This window comes from Podarcis filfolensis, assembly GCF_964270895.1.
Source record: "Podarcis filfolensis genome assembly, chromosome: 11".
NCBI lineage: Eukaryota > Metazoa > Chordata > Lepidosauria > Squamata > Lacertidae > Podarcis > Podarcis filfolensis.
The window spans coordinates 61,882,729-61,899,065 of NC_139613.1; the positions used below are offsets into that span (position 1 = coordinate 61,882,729).

Below are 16,337 nucleotides of genomic sequence, written 5' to 3' on the forward strand. Positions count from 1 at the left end.
AAATCCAATAAAAGTATATGTGATTTAAATAAATGCTGGGAGCTAGACACATAAACTTGGAAATCCATCACATGAGCAACAGAAAGTCAGTGTCAGAAGGACACTGACAAACTGGAACGTGTCCAGAGGAGGGCAACCAAAATGGTCAAAGGCCTGGAAACGATGCCTTATGAGGAACGGCCAAGGGAGCTGAGCATGTTTAGCCTGGAGAAGAGGAGGTTAAGGGGTGATATGATAGCCATGTTCAAATATATAAAAGGATGTCACATAGAGGAGGGAGAAAGGTTGTTTTCTGCTGCTCCAGAGAAGCGGACATGGAGCAATGGATCCAAACTACAAGAAAGAAGATTCCACCTAAACATTAGGAAGAACTTCCTGACAGTAAGAGCTGTTCGACAGTGGAATTTGCTGCCAAGGAGTGTGGTGGAGTCTCCTTCTTTGGAGGTTTTTAAGCAGAGGCTTGACAACCATATGTCAGGAGTGCTCTGATGGTGTTTCCTGCTTGGCAGGGGGTTGGACTCGATGGCCCTTATGGTCTCTTCCAACTCTATGATTCTATTCTAAAGTGGCATAAGCAGCTGGAGATGCTGTTATATTTTAAGCCAGCTGCATAGCTGACTCCCAGGTAAGAGGTCGGCAGGAAAGGCCTCTGTTGTGTCCCAGAAGGATCCTCTCTCACATTGCTATGTGCTATTAATGTTTCCTTACATTCTTCAGTTCCTTTTTCATGCTTAGGCTGCAGCTCTAGAAAACCTTCACAGCTAATTCTAGATCAGGCTGTGTGAAAATTCAGCGCCATGATCATGAAATGTGAATTGAATTTCTCGCTCATCCCTTAGACAGCAAACTTTTATACTCTGAATCCCAAGCCATTCAAATTTCCTAATTAACAGACATATTTTTATCTGGTGCATAATGTGCCTATATATTTAAACTCCCCATACTTAAATGGTCTATTATGCTATGCTTTACTTAGTATGTTGGCTTTATATGAAAATTTGAAACTGATACCTACAGGATTTAAGTAAAGAGCAATAATTACCATTCCAGTTTGGCTGGGGAGGGCGGGGTACAAATAAAAATTATTATTATTATTATTCTAGAGGACATGGCTCTTTCCACTGAAGAGCCTAGCTTTCTGATGGTTTACTATGAGGCTACAGTCACAACGGATGCAGTCTTTGGCATGCAGTCAGAAAGCAAGAGAGGGCTGAATTCAATCCGTTCATCATTTTGCTAGTCAGCAGCAGCAACCTCTGTGCCTGTCAGAGGACAGAAATGCTAACACAAGAGGAACCCAGACTGATCCAGGTTTGGATTTGTTTTCAGTTTCTTTGGTCTATGAACAACAATAATCACATATGGTATAGACTTTTCAAGACACCCAACAGCAGAAAAAAGGGGAGGGAAAGTATGCACGCACACACAAATTATGCCTTTTGAAATAATAATACAAAATCCATAAACAATAATGATTAAAAATGCAGACAATTTTGACTCAAAACTCATCTTCCCCTTCGATAATTGTGGCCTAGTTTTGATAGCTATAGCAAAAAACTTCCTAAGACTGTTCATGATCTTAGGGCTAGAATCTGCCATTAAAATGGAGACCAAACTTATCTGTGCTCCCAAATGTACACAAAAAGTACTTGTGAAATTGCAGGTTTTTCTGGTTAATTAAAGTAGTTTGTGAATGCATCTTCCTTCTCCCTTAGCTGTTAGGTCTTGCTTCTTCCTTAGACCTTGAAGTTATCTTTTGAGGGGCTCTCTTCTGGGCCTTAACAGGATGACCCATGCCAATTAATTTCTCTCTGTGATAGGAATGGTTGTGTCTGCTTTTTTGCATCTGGGTATTGATATAAGCACAAGAACTAAGGGAAAAGCAACAGTAAGGAAGGGAAGAGACGGGAAACCCACTTGCTTCTTCACAGCTTACAGTCCATTTCTGTTACTCAGCCCTTTATAGGTTTTCTGCTTTCTCTGTGCTGTTAGCAATTCAGGACAGGCAAGAAAAGAACAGCTACTGCTTTTCTTCTTCTCTCTGCTGGAGGAAAGCAGCAACTGTTCTGCCAGTTATACGGTTCTCAAGAGCTCTGCTTGCCAGCCCCCCGTTCCCTGACCCTCTTCCCTTCACCCCTGACGAACCTCCCCTTGACACCTCACCCATCCCCTCGCCTACCTGGGCCTAGTTGGTCCCAGCATCGTTTTCTGTTCATGCTTCCCTGCACCCCACCCAGCCATTGTCTCCTCCAGGACCAGATTCCTGCCTCCCAACGATTGGCTCCCTTCCTCATTTAGCCACTCTGGCTTCCGCCAACATCTGATACTCAGCAGCCATGTTCTCACCACCCTCCTTCCTCCAATTTTGTGTTAAATTAAATGCTGAAGTATTATTTACATCAAGGACTTTCAAATGACACACTGCATGTACACACTGGTCGCACAGTTTCAGAGTATTTATTCAGAAACAGCAAACATTTGCTACTGATGGGGTTAGCACTTGCCATAACAATATTTCCTGAATTTGTACTTAAGATGAGTAAATATGGAGCTTATTTGGCAGTAATAATAAACATAACCTACAGTATCTTTTTCTTCCCAAGCACATATTAGAGGCTGATCTCAAACATGAGTCCTACTCAAGAGTACACTTTATATCATTGGGTCTACTCTGGCTATGACCAACGTCACGTATATATGTGTAGAGCAGACAATGTACCGTATTTTTCGGTACTTCCGGGCTAGCGCCATTGGTAATGGCGGACTCCCTCTGATTCGGAGGGACTAGCTCCGCGGAAATCGGGTCTGTACCGCTACGGCGAAGCGGAGACCCTTCTAAAATCACAGGCGGGTGAAGCCTGTGAACGTGGGACTCGGCAGGCACCTTTTGCGCCCCCCCAATTCGCAAGGGAACCCGACTACGGGCTCCGGAGCGAGCGGGGTGAGTGGCGCGGTGCTGAGAGTTAACTGCTTCTTCCTCGGAGCGAAGCCGCACAGCCATTACCGGAGAGCGCTGACTTTCCTGTGACAATTCGACTTCAAAAACAACTACCCGTGAGTAGGATAAATTGAAAAAGGGAAGAAAAAAGGTCTGATTTGGCACCGAAGCGGGGAGGTATAAACAGGAAGTCATAGAATCATAGAATCATAGAATCATAGAGTTGGAAGAGACCACAAGGGTCATCAAGTCCAACCCCCTGCCAAGCAGGAAACACCATCAGAGCACTCCTGACATATGGTTGTCAAGCCTCTGCTTAAAGACCTCCAAAGAAGGAGACTCCACCACACTCCTTGGCAGCAAATTCCACTGTCGAACAGCTCTTACTGTCAGGAAGTTCTTCCTAATGTTTAGGTGGAATCTTCTTTCTTGTAGTTTGGATCCATTGCTCCGTGTCCGCTTCTCTGGAGCAGCAGAAAACAACCTTTCTCCCTCCTCTATGTGACATCCTTTTATATATTTGAACATGGCTATCATATCAACCCTTAACCTCCTCTTCTCCAGGCTAAACATGCCCAGCTCCCTTAGCCGTTCCTCATAAGGCATCGTTTCCAGGCCTTTGACCATTTTGGTTGCCCTCCTCTGGACACGTTCCAGTTTGTCAGTGTCCTTCTTGAACTGTGGTGTCCAGAACTGGACACAGTACTCCAGGTGAGGTCTGATCTGACCAGTGCGGAATACAGTGGCACTATTACTTCCCTTGATCTAGATGCTATACTCCTATTGATGCAGCCCAGAATTGCATTGGCTTTTTTAGCTGCCGCGTCACACTGTTGGCTCATGTCAAGTTTGTGGTCAACCAAGACTCCTAGATCCTTTTCACATGTACTGCTCTCAAGCCAGGTGTCACCCATCTTGTATTTGTGCCTCTCATTTTTTTTGCCCAAGTGCAATACTTTACATTTCTCCCTGTTAAAATTCATCTTGTTTGTTTTGGCCCAGTTCTCTAATCTGTCAAGGTCGTTTTGAAGTGTGATCCTGTCCTCTGGGGTGTTAGCCACCCCTCCCAGTTTGGTGTCATCTGCAAATCTGATCAGGATGCCCTTGAGTCCATCATCCAAGTCTTTGATAAAGATGTTGAATAAGACCGGGCCCAAGACAGAACCCTGTGGCACCCCACTAGTCACTCTTCTCCAGGATGAAGAAGAACCATTGATGAGCACCCTTTGGGTTCGGTCAGTCAGCCAGTTACAAATCCACTGAGTGGTAGCATAGTCAAGACCACATTTTACCAGCTTCTTTACAAGAATATCATGGGGCACCTTGTCAAATGCCTTGCTGAAATCAAGGTAGGCTACATCCACTGCGTTCCCTTCATCTACCAGGCTTGTTATTCTGACAAAAAACGAGATCAGGTTCGTCTGACATGACTTATTTTTCAGAAATCCATGCTGACTATTGGTGATCACAGCATTCCTTTCTAGGTGCTCACAGACTGTTTGCTTAATGATCTGCTCCAGAATCTTCCCTGGTATTGATGTCAGACTGACTGGGCGGTAATTATTTGGGTCCTCTCTTTTCCCCTTTTTGAAAATAGGGACAACATTTGCCCTCCTCCAGTCTGCCGGGACTTCGCCTGTTCTCCAGGAATTCTCAAAGATGACTGCCAGTGGTTCTGAAATCACATCTGCCAGTTCTTTTAATACTCTTGGATGCAGTTCATCTGGCCCTGGAGACTTGAATACATCTAGACTAGCCAAGTATTCTTGTACTATCTCCTTAGTTATTCTGGGCTGTGTTTCCTCTGCTGAATCATTTGCTCCAAATTCTTCAGGTCGGGCATTGTTTTCTTTATCGGAGAAGACTGAGGCAAAGAAGGCATTGAGGAGTTCAGCCCTTTCTGTGTCCCCTGTTTGCATTTCACCATCTTCTCCTCTGAGTGACCCCACTGTTTCTTTGTTCTTCCTTTTGCTACAAACATACCCATAAAAGCCTTTTTTGTTGCTTTTAACCTCTCTAGCAAGCCTGAGTTCATTCTGTGCTTTAGCTTTTCTGACTTTGTGTCTACACGTGCTGGCTATTTGTTTGAATTCCTCTTTGGTGGTTTCCCCCCTTTTCCATTTTTTGTACACATCCTTTTTTAATCTTAACTCAGTTAAAAGTTCTTTAGATAGCCACCCTGGCTTCTTTAGGCACCTTCCATGTTTCCGTCTCATTGGTATTGCCTGAAGTTGTGCTTTTACTATCTCCCTCTTAACAAACTCCCAGCCATCATGAACTCCCTTTCCTTTTAGTATTACTGTCCATGGGATCTCACCCAGCACTTCCCTAAGTTTTATGAAGTCGGCTTTCTTAAAGTCGAGAAATTGAGTCCTAGTATGCTTGGCTGCTCCTTTCCGCTGTATAGTAAACTTCAGAAGAGCATGATCACTCGCGCCTAATGATCCTTCCACTTCTACCCCACTAACCAGGTCATCAACATTGGTTAGGACCAGATCTAAAATGGCTGTTCCTCTTGTTGCTTCTCCCACTTTCTGGACAATGAAGTTGTCTGCAAGGCCAGTGAGGAATCTGTTTGACCTTATGCTCTTGGCTGAGTTTGACATCCAACAAATATCCGGGTAATTGAAGTCCCCCATTACTACTATCTCCCTTCCTTTTGCATGCTTGGCCATCTGTTCCAGGAAGGCATCATCTATGTCCTCCGTTTGGCTTGGGGATCTATAGTAAACTCCCACAATGAGGTCACTGTTATTCTTCTCTCCCTTAATTTTGACCCAAATGCTCTCACTTTGGCTTTGAGGTTCTAAATCTTGGATCTCTTCACAGGTATACACATCCCTGACATATAACGCCACTCCTCCTCCTTTCTTGTCTGGTCTGTTTCTCTGAAATAGATTGTATCCCTCCATTATTACACTCCAGTCGTGGGACTTATCCCACCAGGTTTCAGTGATTCCTATTATGTCATATTTAGTTTGCTGTACCAAGAGCTCAAGCTCATCTTGTTTATTTCCCATGCTTTGCGCATTAGTGTACAGACATTGAAGTCCATTAATCATTCCCCCGTGTCTCTTATTTAAGGATTTTTTCCTCCCACCACTAGGTCTGCGTGCTGTTTGCTCCATTCGGTCTATGACATTTGGATGATCATCTTCATCAATTGATAGACTCCTACCTTCAGGAGCACTGTCTCCCTCCCCCACATTAGTCAGTTTAAAGCCCTCCTGATGAGGTTTCTGAGATTTTTTGCAAAAACATTCCTCCCAACCGTTGTGAGGTGCAGCCCATCGCTTGCCAGAAGTCCATCTTCAAGAAACTGCATTCCGTGATCTAAGAATCCAAACCGTTCCTGTTTACACCATTTGCGAAGCCAGTTGTTCACTTCCACTATTTTTCCCTCTCTCCCTGGGCCACGTCATTCAACTGGGAGGACAGATGAGATGACAATTTGTGCATTTAATTGCTTCAATTTCCTGCCCAGAGCCTCGTAATCTCTTTTGATCTTCTGGAGGCTATTGCTTGCAGTGTCAGAGGAAGGGGTATTTGTCAGTGGGTTTTATGATTCCTTGCAGTCGTTCAGTTACATCTTGGATCTTAGCCCCGGGGAGACAGCACACTTCCCGAGACATCTTGTCAGGCCCACAGATCACTGCTTCTGTTCCCCTCAGTAGGGAATCCCCTATCACCACTACACGCCTCCTCTTAGATCTGGTCGGGGTTCTTCCGTGAGTTGTCCGTTCCAAGGTTGCCTGCACATTCCCTGAGGACTGCCTTTGCTGCTCGTCTTCATATACCTGATCGACTGTAATGAGGGAGAGATCCTCAAATGGAGTCTGCTCTTCGTCTTCCATGCTAGGGGAAAGGACCTCAAAGCGATTGTGTATTTCTAAACAATCAGAGCGAACCCTGGGCCTCCTACTTCTTTGAGTCACGTTTCTCCATATATCTGGCTCCTGTGTTGGTGAACTAGCCTCCTTCTCAGGGGAGTCCCCTGTCTCCTCCTTGGTGGAGACGGTGTGCTCTGTTGCTTCCAAGAAGAGCTCCAGCTCTCTAATTCCTTGGAGCGTAGCTACACGTTCCTCCAGTTGCTGGACTTTGTCTTTTAAGAGGGAAATCAACATGCAATTGCTGCAGGTAAAGCTGCCTGCAACATTTGGCAAGATGGCAAACATTGTGCAGGAACCACAGGCGACTGCAGCTGTTCCCTCACCCTCCATCTTGAGAACGTGTCGTTGGGGGTGACTACAGCGGTCCTCCATCATAAAAAGCGTGAAGACAGGACAAATAAATCCCCCCCAAAAAACCTAGGTCTCCCCCAACAAACGTTTGAGTCTAGCTCCCCTAAATCTAAAAGATGGATCAAACTGTGCGCGCTGCAAGGCGCGCGCCGCTACCCTACAAGCTCTGATAAGCTCCTCCCACAGCCTACCTCAACAGAAGCCCTGCCCCCTCTGACCTTTGCACAGAGAGAGCAGCTAATCAGCCACAAGAAACTCACGCAAGAAAACCCTTTTTGTTCCTTCTTCAGCTGCTGCCCTACAAGCTCTGATAAGCTCCTCCCACAGCTAATCACCTACCTCAACAGAAGCCCTGCCCCCTCTGACCTTTGCACAGAGAGAGCAGCTAATCAGCCACAAGAAACTCACGCAAGAAAACCCTTTTTGTTCCTTCTTCAGCTGCTGCCCTACAAGCTCTACAAAAAATCTCTCAAAAAAACAAGCTGATGTTGAATTATAAAATAACTGAACAGGAGGTAGAAGGTGCCATCCAGAATATGCAACTGGGTAAATCTCCAGGGCCGGATGGTTTAACTTCAAGATACTATAGATCCTTGAAAAATTGGATAAAACAACCACTAAAGGAAGTTTGCAAAGAAATTTTGGAAGGGAAAAAAGCACCAGAGTCGTGTAAGGAAGCTTATATTAAACTTATACCGAAAAGTGAGTCTGAGAAGACACAGCTTAAGAATTACCGCCCCATATCTCTACTTAATGTGGATTATAAAATTTTGGCAGATATTTTGGCTAAAAGATTAAAAAAAGTACTAGTGGAAGAGATACATAAAGATCAAGCAGGCTTGATATCAATTCTAAGGCAGTTTTGATATTTGTGGACGCGGAGAAAGCTTTTGACAACATTTCTTGAAAAAGAATCTACAAGGGATGGGGGTTGGTCAAGGTTTTAGAAATGGTATAGGCGCAATATATTCTGAACAAAAAGCCAAACTAATTGTTAATAATGTGGTGACGGAGGAATTTAAGATAGAGAAAGGGACACGACAAGGTTGCCCAATTTCCCCATTGCTTTTTATATCGGTCCTGGAGGTCCTTTTAAATATGATTAGAAGGGACCAATCGGTTAAGGGTATACAGGTCGGAGCCAAACAGTACAAACTGAAAGCATTTGCAGATGATCTAGTATTGACATTACAGGAGCCAGAATCTAGCACCAAAAGAGTACTGGAATTGATTCAAGAATTTGGTCAGGTTGCAGGATTTAAGTTGAATAAGTTAAAAACTAAGGTTCTAGAGAAAAATCTAACAGTGATTGAGAGAGAGAGGTTTCAGAAGGAGACAGGTTTAACATTGGTTAAGAAAGTGAAATACCTGGGGGTTAATATGACAGCTAAGAATGTGAATTTATTTAAAGACAACTATGAAAAGTGTTGGATGGAAGTCAAAAAAGATTTAGAAATATGGTCAAACTTGAAGCTTTCATTGCTAGGCCGCATTGCTGTGATAAAAATGAATGTATTGCCAAGAATGTTTTTTCTGTTTCAAACACTGCAAATTTTGGACAAAATGGACTGTTTCAAGAAGTGGCAGAGAGATATTTCAAGATTTGTCTGGCAGGGCAAGAAGCCCAGAATAAAATTTAAAATACTAACTGATGCAAAAGAAAGAGGTGGATTTGCCCTGCCAGACCTTAAACTTTACTATGAATCAGCTGCATTTTGCTGGCTGAAAGAATGGCTGCTTCTTGAGAACACAGACATTTTGGATTTAGAAGGTTTTAATAATGTATTTGGATGGCATGCATACTTGTGGTATGATAAGGTCTAAGCACATAAAGCGTTTAAAAACCATATTGTCAGGAAAGCATTGTTTAATGTCTGGATAAGATATAAAGACCTACTTGAAAATAAAACCCCAAGGTGGTTGTCACCGATGGAAGCGAAGGCTCAGAAAAAGCTCAATATGGAGGCCAAATGGCCGAAATATTGGGAGATTTTGGAACAAGAAGGAGATAAATTGAAATTGCAGAGCTTTGAGAAACTAAAAGAAAGTGCGAGATTGGCTTCATTATTATCAAATAAGGGAGGCTTACAATTTGGACAAGAAAATTGGCTTCCAGGTGGAAAAATCAAAATTGGAAACAGAACTGTTAGATCCCAAAACTAAGATATTATCAAGAATGTATAATTTGCTGTTGAAATGGAACACTCAGGATGAAACGGTGAAATCTGCTATGATTAAATGGGCACAAGATGTCGGACATAACATTATGTTGGCTGACTGGGAACAGTTGTGGACCACAGGTATGAAATTTATGGCATGTAATGCCTTAAGAGAGAATATTATGAAAATGATATACAGGTGGTACATGACACCAGTCAAGCTTGCAAAAATATATCATTTGCCCGATAAAAAATGCTGGAAATGTAAAGAAAATGAAGGTACATTCTTTCACCTTTGGTGGACGTGCCCAAGGATTAAGGCTTTCTGGGAGATGATCTATAATGAAATGAAAAAGGTACTTAAATATACCTTTCTGAAGAAACCAGAGGCCTTTCTCCTGGGCATGGTCGGCCAATTGGTGCCAAAGAAGGATAGAACTTTCTTTATGTATGCAACAACAGCAGCAAGAATACTCATCGCAAAGTATTGGAAGACACAAGATTTACCCACCTGGGAAGAATGGCAGATGAAGTTGATGGACTATATGGAACTGGCGGAAATGACTGGCAGAATCCGAGACCAGGATGAAGAGTCGGTAGAAGAAGATTGGAAGAAATTAAAAGACTATCTACAGAAATACTGTAAAATTAAGGAATGTTAGAAGGATGTTGGAATGAAGTTATGTGGTTTTAGCAGTAATGCTACAAAGGGGTATGTAAAAATGGATTGTTAATAGGTGAGAATGTAAAGATACAATATATCAAGATAAATTATTAAGATAAAAGCAAAAATGGTAAGGAGTTGCTGAAACAACTATTGAACTAGAATACAAAAAAGGGAGGTGTGAGGAGGTCAGGGAAACAAGTAAATGAAAGACAAGACATGGAAAGACTGATTTGTTTTTAATTGGTTCTATTTTTCTGTATTTTGTATTTTTTGTTGTTGTTTTTTCTCCTTTCATTTTTTCATTTTTGTAACTTTTTTGAAACTTTAATAAATATTTTTTTTTAAAAAAAAAGACAATGTACCGTATTTTTCGCTCCATAGGGCACACCGGACCATAGGGCGCACCTAGGTTTTTTTGGGGGGGGGGTTATTCCCCCCCCCCAGCCCCAAAGAGCGAAGAAGCCAAGACAGCGAGTGGGATCCATCCCGCTGGCTGTCTTGGCTTCCTCTTTAGCCACACGCAACCTCTCCAACTGGGAAAGGCTGCACACGGCTTTGGCAGAAGCCAAGACAGCAAGCGGGATGCATCCCGCTCACTGTCTTGGCTTCGTTTATAGCCGCGGGGCTGGGGAAGCCCGAGCTTCCCCCGACCCCAGCCCCCAAAACAGGTCCAGGAGCGGCGGCAAGATTGCGCGCAACCTCGTCGCCGCTCCTGGAGCTTGCGGGGCTGGGGTCGGGGGAAGCCCGAGCTTTCCCCGACCCCAGCCCCCAGAACAGGCTGCTATCCGCAAGACTTCGGAGCCCAGCGGGAACTCCCGCTGCACTCAGAGGGCTTGCGGGTAGCTGCCTGAAGCCCGGGGAGCACAGTGGGAGTTAGCTGCCTGAAGCTTGGAGAGCGAGAGGGGTTGGTGCGCACCCCTCTCGCTCTCCAGGCTTCAGCGAAAGCCTGCATTTGCTTCATAGGACGCACACACATTTCCCCTTCATTTTTGGAGGGGGAAAAGTGCATCCTATAGAGCGAAAAATACGGTAATAGTGTTCCACCAAAACATAAAACATACACTTCTCAAAGAAAGCTTATAATCCATACCACTTCAACACAAAATTGTGAACTTATCCTTGCTCTTAATGAAATATTCACTTGTTATCCTTCTTCCTTCTTCCCCTATGGAAGCCTTAACAGTTAATAGTGTTATCTCAATTAGCAATTACTTAATTAGTATTTTCATCACTGGGATGACAGCAAGATTGCAGGTAGCAGTGAAATGCTCAGCATGTATAAAGTACAGTGTTTGTGTGTAGCTTCCTTCCTTCAGTGCTTTAGAAGATAATTGATTTGGCTCCACAATCAGTTTAAGAAGATATATATGCAATGTATCTTCCTGTGATGTGCAGGAACAGTAGAAGAGGTAAAGCTAAGAGGTCTCAGTGTGTGGAAAGAGATAGGGGTGCTGGGAGAAGGAGTTTGGATTGGTTAGGCACTTGGGAATGTTTTGGGACAAGTCAGGCCTGTACAGAAGGGACAGGCTCCATGGGAACCGTCCTGGAATCAGAATGCTGGTCTTTTGACATCTGAAAGGTTGCAGAGCAGCTTTCAAACTGCCTCCTTACAGAAAGCTGAGATCCCTTCAGTTCAGGATGAAAGGGAAAACATCTCATATAATTCAAATGGGGATGGCACCATGTTATACTTGTATACAGAACTAGGTAATAAGCATGCACTATGATACGACAGCTCGCAAAAGAGGAGAATGTTCCATGGGAGAAAATACATATCCTAGATACATCTGTGAGGAATTCTATCTGTTCAGATACCAATTCTAGAAGCCTCTGAGCCAAAATGGTGAAAGTGGGCAGCAGCACCCAAACCTGACCCACAAGGGGGGGGCGGTAACCATCTAGCCTCTTGGCCTGATCCAATTCCCCACCCTGGCTAAGATCCTCCAAACATCAGTAACAGAATGCCAAGATAATTAAAGTCTTTGCAAAAAAATACAATTTAAGGAGAAGGGTGTTAACTAGCAAGGTTTCAAAGCAGACATTATAAATAGGGTACAATTACTCATTTACTAAATTTATTATTATGGGATTGATATTGGAGACCAGGGTCTGGCAAATCATCATATGTATTAGTATCTAGTCACTGGTCCCAAGAGATGTCATTTAGTATCTCACTAGAGCAATCCACCAACCGATTACTGTATTCCTGTTTTACACTTTTTATGCCTTCCTATTTACTCAGTTCCAAATTCTAAAATAACTAAACAACATGAAAATTTGCTCCCCATGGAAAAATATAGTTAAACTAGTAACTAGCACGGTATCTTCTGCAAAGTTCTGCAAATACAGTCCCTTGAATGAATATAGAGAACAGAACAACAGAACAGAAGCCTATATTTTGAAGTAAATTATGTGTACAAAGTACACAAATTATTTTTATCTAATTGACACAAATAATTAAGAATATATCATCATATACCATTTGCTAAAATTCTAAAAGTGAAATATCTTCTAAAATTGCAAAAACCAATTTTATTATTACATATATAAAGGTAAAGGGACCCCTGACCATTAGGTCCAGTCGTGACCGACTCTGGGGTTGTAGCGCTCATCTTGCTTTATTGGCCAAGGGAGCCAGCGTACAGCTTCGAGGTCATGTGGCCAGCATGACTAAGCCGCTTCTGGTGAACTAGAGCAGGGCACGGAAACGCCGTTTACCTTCCCGCCGGAGCGGTACCTATTTACCTACTTGTACTTTGACGTGCTTTCAAACTGCTAGGTTGACAAGAGCAGGGACCGAGCAACGGGAGCTCACCCTGTCGCGGGGATTCAAACCGCCAACCTTCTGATTGGCAAGTCCTAGGCTCTGTGGTTTAACCCACAGCACCACCTGCGTCCCTATTACATATATAAGAAAGTGTATATAGTTTACACCAGGAGAAAGTTACTTCTTTAAGTTCTATATGGATACTAATGGACGTCAGGGAAGTCTAAGACATTTTGCTGCACAAAATAGCACCACCTCTCATTCTACATTCACACACACACTTTATTTCAGTCCAAAGAACCCCAAAAACATTTTCAAAAGCAAAATAAAACAGAAATACAGGGAAAGGGTTCCAAGGCGATCACTATGCTTCATCCGAGCATGTAGGTTTCTGTTTCTTAATACTTCTGAGAGGAACTTAGCCCCAGCCAGAATAGTATCATTTGACATATCTCCAAGGATAGGTGGAAGGTTTCAGATTTTCCAGTTGTTTACCAACAGAGGTTTAATTAACTGATCCCTGGCTTGTTTGAACTGCTCACAATGTACAGTGGTACCTTGGTTCTCAAATGCCTTGGCACTCAAAACACCTTAGTTCTCAAATGCTGAAAACCTGGAAGTAAGTGTTCCGGTTTTTGAACGTTTCTCGGAAGCTGAACGTCTGATGCGGCTGTTGGCTATTGTTTCCAGGGCACCTGCACCAATCAGAAGCTGTGCCTTGATTTTCGAACATTTCAGAAGTCAAACAAACTCCCGGAACGGATTAAGTTTGGCGCTTTTGTTTTTGCTATTTATTTTGCGTTTTTGTTTTTGAGGCTTTTTCGGTTAATTTGTTTTTGTGACTGTGTGGAACCCAGTTCAGCTACTGATTGATTGATTGATTGATTGATCGATCGATCGATCGATTGTGTGACTGCAGAAATGGATAAAAGCCCCCCATCCAAACAATGACTATCATCAGTGCAAGTAAGAGAAAAAAATTGTAATTTTTATCATCTACAATACTATCTTTTTTATTTTATAGTACAGTACATTGATTATTGCTTTCATTTTATGGATCAATGGTCTTGTTAGATAGTAAAATTCATGTTAAATTGCTGCTTTAGGGGTTGTTTTTAAATGTTTTAAAAGGATTAATCCATTTTGCATTACTTTCTATGGGAAAGCATGCCTTGGTTTGGGAACGCTTTGGTTTTGGAACGGACTTCCGGAACGGATTAAGTTTGGGAACCAAGGTAGTACCACTGTAGTAGAATATGCTTCGCAGAGTCAACACCCTGATAGCATAAGCAGAGCCTATTCTGACAGGGTATATCAGACATTTAGTCTGGCTTTGGTGAATAATCGGCGATAGTTAGGTACAGACAGATTCATGAAATATGATGGTAACTGAAGATCATGGCCATAGTGGATTCTAGATGCAAACGGTCCACAGGTTACATAGAATCTAGAGTGAAGATCGCTGTGTGAAATATCCCATAACCTCTGCCTCAGGGATTTAAAGGCAGTATCATAGCCCAGATGATGTAAAAAGGATGGTGAAAGACCAATTGAGGCTTTCCGGCCATAGTTTCTGACCATGAGCTGATAGACTCCTCATTGATTAGATGCAAAAGTAATCTCTTCCCCAGGCCAGAATTCAAAGCAGCCCACCATGCTTTGGTGGAGAGTGGGCATTCACCTGTTTCCAACAGTAGAACTGAGTTAGGGACACAGTTTGGGACGTGAAGTAGGGAACTTAACTTGGAACCCATCTAATTTAGAAAACAGACCATTGTACCAGACGTTTGAAGCATAAAGGAGTTGGGAAACAGATTTCGCATTAAAGACCCTAATAATTTTGAGAAATTTATTACGGCCATAGGCCCATACAGGTAAAAACAACACCTAAATAACAGCTTGTGCCGTAGGGAAATAAAAAAAAAACAATCGCTAAAACACCACTATAACAATAAAATACTATAAAATGGAAAGGCATACTACGCCTTAATTAGCTTGTAGTGCTCCTTGGCGTCGCTTTTGGGAAAGGACAGCAACTAGGAACCTAGCCACCTTCAGGGTCGTGTGGGTATCCTTGTCCTGCAGGATTTGGGCAAGGTGGAGTTTTGGTGGGGTACCCTCTAGTTTCTGTATGATTGATCCCAACAAATTTGCCCGTGGCACATTGAACAAGGGGCAAGTGAACATAATGTGCTGGAGCGACTCCGGCGTCACCTTATCACATTCGCACACGGCGGGGGCTTGGCCCTTTGAGAACCTATGTCTCAGGACATTGGAGGGAAAAACGTTAAACCTCGCTTTGGTGAAGGCCAGTCTATGGGCAACAGTCGAAAGGGAGGAAAGGTATGATGGTACGCAGTAAGTTAAAGTGATACCAATGTTCTGGGGCGAACAAACACCTCCCCCCAGCGTATAATTTCGCTGTAAATCGATGTCATCCAGTCTTTGGCGGATCAGTCTTTGAGCAGTGATTTGGTCTAGTTTTAGGGAATCTGAGGGGGAGATTCCATAACTCAGGAGTTTGGCATGAATTCTACTAGTCCAAAGGCTAGAGAATTCATCTCGCCATAAGCATTGGACAAGGTAATGGTTTGGTAATCTATGCCACAATGATAACCAGTAATTGAAGACTTGCTTCCACAGGCAAGTTTCTAAGGATGCGACCTTCAATTCTAGTCGCATGGCTGCGTTGCTTACGCACAGGGGGAGCATTAGGAGCCGACGTAGGAATTGGCTTTGCAGAGTCTCAAGGGGAGCAAGATCTGTCATCACGGCCCAGAGCGGGGCAGCATAAGCAAGCACGGCAACCACTTTTGCCTTGAACACCTTTAGGGCCGAGGGAACATGCAAAGCTCCGTCCGAAAAGAAGAATCGGAGGAGCGCATATGACAAGGTTTTGGCCTTATTAAGTAGGTGTTGAATTTGAGCTTTCCACCCCAAATTGTATTGAAAAATAACTCCTAGGTATTGAAATTTTAGGACTTGCTCTATTTTTGCTCCACCAAGCTTCCATTTGTATAATCTCCGGCTTCTGGAGAAGATCAGAATCTTGGACTTGGCATGGTTGATGGTTAATTGATTGAGTTGACAATACGTGGCAAAGATCTTCAGAGCTCTGGTTAGTCCAACACGTGTATAAGATAGAATTACCGCGTCGTCCGCATATAAAAGGAGTGGGCAGCGGTAATCCGCTAGTCTAGGCGCGTGTGTACTTGGAGATGAGTTGACTAGGGGTGCTCGCATGTCGCTGATGAATAGGTTGAATAGGCAGGGAGCCAATATACATCCTTGGCGCACTCCCTTGTTTATTGGTATCGAATTTGTAAGGTCGCCCGCTGGAGTGAATCTCACTCTGGCCAGGGTACCTTCGTGGAGCTGGCTTATGAGCCATAAGAGTCTTCTATCAATGCCCTGTTTCGCAAGTTTCTCCCAAAGAATATTTCTAGGAACGCTGTCAAAGGCTGCCTTTAGATCTAAGAAGGCAGCACAGAGGTAGCCCCGGGTGGGGGAGGAGTACTTCCGTGCCAGATGATAAAGAACTATCGCATGATCGGTTGTAGAGCGT

The 16,337-nt window shown here is 43.4% G+C and overlaps 1 protein-coding gene across 2 annotated transcripts in view; it reads right to left on the reverse strand.

The window, feature by feature from the left end:
- ENTREP1 (endosomal transmembrane epsin interactor 1) overlaps positions 1-16,337 on the reverse strand; it is a gene marked incomplete at its 5' end in the record, with an annotated part of 40,783 nt that overhangs the window by 9,535 nt on the left and 14,911 nt on the right. The gene's annotated exons all lie outside the window — the stretch shown is intronic.